Genomic DNA, 6324 nt, shown 5'->3' with positions numbered 1-6324 from the left:
GGAGAGAAGGAGAGCAGGCTATATCTAATCTATTCTTCTAATCCCTATAACTATAAATATCAATGCAACAATAGGCTAAAATGCAATAACTCATGGGGAAATTTTAAACTAAGACTGAAACTGCCTCATTACCAGTTAAGACTATAAAATTACATTAAAAACTCAGAATCAATGTCTCCATGATGGGACAGTTAACTTTGTGAGCTGGAATGTTAAAGGCCTGAATCACGAATTAAAGAGAAAGAAAATATGCTCTCACTTAACAGGCTTAAACGCTAAAATAGTATTTTTACAGGAGACCCACTTACTAAGTAAGGATCAGTTCAGACTACAAAAAGACTGGACTGGCCAAATGTTCCATTCTAGCTTTATAAAGAAAACTAGAGGGGTGGGAATTCTCATACACAGAACAGTTCCATTTGTAGCATCAGATGTAGTATCGGACCCCGAAGGGAGATATGTGATGGTCATGGGCAACTTATATAACAGTAAAATGATTTTGATAAATGTTTATGCACCCAATGCTGATGATAAGGAATTCATGCAAAATCTATAAAATAAAATTATAATGGCTGGGGACTTTAATTGTGTTTTTAATCCACTCTTGGATAGGACTCCTGTGTCAGGGGGGATGATATCTAATACTGAAAAGACAATTACACAGTTTTTAAATGATCACAACTTATCAGACTCCTGGAGGTTTCTTAACCCAAACTCAAGAACATATTCATTCTACTCACCAGTGCATTATGGCTACTCAAGAATTGATTATTTTTTTATAGATAATAATTTCTTGTCTACAATTAAATCATGCAAATTCAAAGTGTTATCTCCGACCATGCACCTCTAGTCTTGGAGCTAAAATCAATAAGCCCCTCACACTCACCTCGCAGATGGCGCCTTAACCTTCTTCTACTGGCAGACGAGAACTGCACAGAATTTATATCCAAACAAATCAGCTTCTTCCTAGAGACAAACACACCCACAGAGGTCTCCGCAGGAACACTCTGGGAAACTCTAAAGGCCTTCTTAAGAGGACAGATTATTTCATATCTTTCCCACAGAAATAAATTAGAAACCAAGAAAATATCAGAACTAAGACGCGAAATTACTAGAATAGATGAAGAACAAGCCAGGCGTCCAAGCGAAGCTCTCCACAGGAAAAGGCAGGCCCTGCATACAGAACTTAACATCTTAACAACTAAAGAAACTAAACAACTTATTTATAAGTCTAGACATCATTACTATGAACACGGAGAAAAAGCTAATAAGCTTTTAGCTCAACAAATTCACAAACAAGAAGTTCGCAATGCAATACCAGTAATTACCAACACGAATGGAGAAGAAATTATAGACCATAAAAATATAATGCACACATTTAGAGATTATTATAAATCCTTATATTCTACTGAGCTCAAAGAAGACAACACACAATCTAATGCATTTCTGGATACATTACAGACACCACAAATAGATGCTTTAAGTGCTGAGGAACTGGATAAACCTCTAACGCTAACAGAATTACTAGATGCTATAAAGTCACTACAAAGCGGGAAATCAGCAGGCCCTGATGGTTACCCCGTAGAATTTTATAAGAAATTCTCCACTCAGCTAGCTCCCCTTTTATTGGCAACATTTACAGAAGCTAGAGACAACCAAATACTACCTGAAACATTTCGACAAGCATTAATCACCGTCTTTCCTAAACAAAATAAGGACTTGTCACAATGTGCATCATACAGACCAATTTCACTCCTGAATAATGATGTTAAGATACTCTCAAAAATTCTAGCTAGAAGGATGGAGAAAGTGCTGCCCTCGGTAATATCGCAGGATCAAACTGGATTTATTAAAGGCCGACATCTATCTTCCAATCTCCGACGCTTGTTTAATGTTATATATTCACCAGCAAAATCAAACACCCCAGAGATATTACAGTAATCCCTCGCTATATCGTACTTCGACTTTCGCGGCTTCACTCTATCGCGGATTTTATATGCAAACATATTTAAATATATATCGCAGATTTTTTGCTGGTTCGCAGATTTCTGCGGACAATGGGTCTTTTAATTTCTGGTACATGCTTCCTCAGTTGATTTGCCCAGTTGATTTCATACAAGGGACGCTATTGGCAGATAGCTGAGAAGCTACCCAATCAGAGCATGTATTACGTATTAAATAAAACTCCTCAAATATATTGTGAGCACAGGGGCTGTTCGTACCCCTAGAAGATTCGGCCACTCCTCAAAAAACACTGAAAGATTACCTTCACATTGTTCTCTTCCTTGCTGGGCTTAAATGTGGCTGTTTTGTCAAGCGATATGCTTCCTGCATGGTGCTTCGCATACTTAAAAGCTCGAATGGCACGTATTGATTTTTAATTGTTTGTTTTTCTCTGTCTCTCTCTCTCTCACTCTCTCTGACATTCTGTGCTCCTGACGGAGTGGGTATGAGCAGGGGGGGCTGTTCGCACCACTAGACGATACGGACGCTCCTCTAAAAAAATGCTGAAAGGCTACCTTTACATTGCTCCTTTCCTAGCAGCTGCGTTGTCCGGCGGTGCTTCGCATACTTAAAAGCCAAACAGCCCTATTGATTTCTGATTGTTTGCTTTTTTCTCTCTATCTCTCTGACATTATCTGCTCCTGATGCGCACTCCTTTGAAGAGGAAGATATGTTTGCATTCTTTTAATTGTGAGATGGAACTGTCATTTCTGTCTTGTTATGGAGCACAGTTTAAACTTTTGAAAAAGAGACAAATGTTTGTTTGCAGTGTTTGAATAAAGTTCCTGTCTCTCTACAACCTCCTGTGTTTCTGTGCAAAAAATAACCATATAAAAAATAAAAAATAACCATATAAACATATGGTTTCTACTTCGCGGATTTTCACCTTTCGCGGGGGGGTCTGGAACGCAACCCCCGCGATAGAGGAGGGATTACTGTACTATCATTAGACGCAGAAAAAGCATTTGATATGATTGAATGGAACTACCTTTTCACTGCATTGGAGAAATTTGGGTTTGGCCCGAATATTTGTGCATGGATCAAATTACTGTATACCAATCCAGAAGCTTCAGTTTGTATTAATAACATTTGTTCAGACTACTTTAAGCTAGAACGTGGCACCAGACAAGGATGTCCCTTGTCACCACTGCTGTTTGCAATCGCTATTGAACCACTGGCGGTTCACTGCCGAAATTCTTATCAGATAAAGGGGATTGTCAGAGAAGGACTGGAACAGAAAATTTCTCTATATGCAGATGATATGGTTTTATATATATCAGACCCAGAAAACACTGTCCCTGCAGTTCTAACAGCACTAACAGAATTTCAAAAGATATCTGGTCTTAAAATTAATCTGAATAAAAGTATACTCTTTCCAGTGAATTCACAAGCATATAATATCAGATTGGACACCCTACCTTTTACCATAGCAGATCAGTTTAAATACCTAGGGGTAAATATCACAAGTAAACATAAAGCTCTTTATCAACAAAATTTTGCCGTCTGTATGGAAAAAATTAAGCAAGACCTGGATAGATGGTCAACCCTTCATCTCACTCTAGCCGGAAGAATTAACGTTGTTAAGATGAATATCCTTCCTAAACTTCTTTTTTTTTATTTCAAAACATTACAATATATATCAATAAATCATTTTTTAAGCAATTAGATTCAACAATAACCTCATTCATTTGGAACTCAAAGCACCCCCGTATCCGAAGAGCGACCCTACAAAGACCTCAGGCAGAAGGTGACATGGCTCTACCTAATTTTCAGTTTTATTACTGGGCAGCAAACATACAAGCCATAAAAACCTGGACACAAATAAATGAACATACACAGGCCTGGTCCGCAATAGAAATAAAATCCTGTAGTACTTCTTTATACTCCCTGCTCTGCTCTCCAATAAATGTAAGTTATCGCAAATATACTAATAACCCAATTGTGCTTTACTCACTTAGAATATGGAACCAAATTAGAAAGCATTTTAAGATGGAAAATCTTTTATCTGTGTCTCCTCTGCAAGAAAACCACCTCTTTCAACCCTCGCAAACATATCCAGTTTTTAATACCTGGAAAAGTTTCGGGATTAAAATGCTCAGAGATCTTTATATAGACAACATATTTGCATCTTTTGAACAATTACGTTCAAAATTCATCCTCCCAGCTACACATTTCTTTCACTATCTTCAAATTAAAAATTTTGTTAAACAGAAATTGCCCGATTTTCCCCACTTCGCACCCTCCACAATGCTGGAAAAAATACTGCTCATTGCCGAGGAATTAAACACCATTTCCGCATTATATAAAATCCTATTAGAGTCCCTACCTTTCAAAGATCCAAGAGGACATTGGGAAGAAGATCTCTTAATCAATATATCAGAAAAGGAGTGGAAGGTAGCAAAGCAGAGAATTCACTTGAGCCCCATATGCGCAAAGCATAGAATTATTCAACTAAAAATTATGTATCGAGCTCATCTGTCTCGCTTAAAACTGTCCAAAATGTTTACAGGGCAAGATCCAACCTGCGAACACTGCAACCAAGCTCCTGCCTCACTGGGTCACATGTTCTGGGTCTGCACCAAATTAACATCATCCATCCATCCATCCATTTTCCAACCCGCTGAATCCAAACACAGGGTCACGGGGGTCTGCCGGAGCCAATCCCAGCCAACACAGGGCACAAGGCAGGGAACCAATCCTGGGCAGGGTGCCAACCCACCGCAGAAATTAACATCATTTTGGACAAAAAAATTTTAAGTGCCTTTCAGACAGCCTTGGTGTCACAATCCCTCCTAACCCATTAACAGCTGTGTTCGGTGTTCTTCCAGACGGACTTGAAGTGGAAAAGGACAAGCAAATGGTGATTGCATTCACTACACTTTTGGCACGCAGACTTATTCTGTTAAATTGGAAGAAACCTAACTCTCCTCTGATAAGTCAGTGGGAAACCGATGTTTTATATTATTTGAAATTGGAAAAAATCAAATTCTCAGTTAGAGGATCTGTACAAAATTTTTTCAAAATCTGGCAGGATCTGATCAATATTATTTTAGAATAAGAGAAATAACTATTACCGCATTTAATTCCCTTCTCCATCTCTTATTTACATATATATTTATTTCTCCCTTTCCTTTGCTTATTGTTGTCTTATTAAAAAGCCCTAAGCAATTCTCCTTTAGCTAAGCTCTCCTTCTCAGGGGTGGGGTTTGATTTGTCTTTAATTTGTTTGGTTATAAATTGATCTGTTTGTATGGAATGATTACAATAAAAATTAGTAAAAAAAAAAACAAAAAAAAAAACCACTCTAGCATTGTTTTGGCTGTATGCATCAGGTGTTGTACTTAAAGGTGAACCACTGCATCAGTCTAAGGTTGCATGAACTCTGGAGCACATTTCCTTCAATAACTCTGCAATTGGCTACATTCATTCTTCCTTCAATTCTGAACAGTCTCACTCTTCCTGCTGCTGAGAAGCAGCCCCATACCATAATGTTTCTACCACCATGCTTCACCGTAGGGATGGTATTAGGCATTTGATGAGCAGTGCCTGGTCTTTGTCAGACAAAGGGTTTTGATGTTTATCCAAAGAATTCAATTTTTTTCTCATCAAACCAGAGGATCATTTTCCTCATTCTCTCTGAGTTCTTTAAATATTATTTGGCACACTCTAAGTGGAAGTTAGCCACTCTACCATAAACACCGGATTGACTGTATGCTGCTGAGATGGTTATCTTTCCAACTGGATCACCCATCTCAGCCAAAGACTTCTTAAGCTCTGTTACAGTGACCATTGGATTTTTGGTCAGATTCCTGACCAAGGCTCTTCTTGCCCAGATACTCAGTTTGGCAGGATGGACAAGTGTAGAAAGAGTCCTGGTAGCCCCAAACTTCTTCCAATTCATAGTTATTGAGGCCACTGTGCTCCTGAGAACACTCAAAGCTTCACAAATGATTTTAGGTCCTTTCCCTGGCCTAGATCTTACCACAATTTAATCATGGAGGTCTACAGGGAGTTCCTTGGCCTTCATGGCTGGTTTTAGGCTGACATGCAGTGTGAACTGTGATACCTTATATACACAGGTGTGTGCCTTTCAATTCAGTTAGACACAGTTGGCCTCCAGTCAAGTTCTAGACACATTTCAAAGGTAATTAAAGCAAACAGGATTTATGTGACCACAATTTGGAGTGCCACATGGAAAGGGTCTGAAAACTTACAGTATATGAATGGGAGATTTCAGTTTTTGATTTTTAATAAATTTGCAAGTCTTTCTGAAAACATGCTTTCACTTTGTCATTATGGGTTATTGAGTGAAGACTGATA

This window comes from Erpetoichthys calabaricus, chromosome 6 (genome assembly GCF_900747795.2).
Source record: "Erpetoichthys calabaricus chromosome 6, fErpCal1.3, whole genome shotgun sequence".
In the NCBI taxonomy this organism is placed as follows: domain Eukaryota; kingdom Metazoa; phylum Chordata; class Cladistia; order Polypteriformes; family Polypteridae; genus Erpetoichthys; species Erpetoichthys calabaricus.
The sequence above is the reverse complement of the archived record's forward strand: the minus strand, read 5'-3'. Positions refer to the sequence as shown.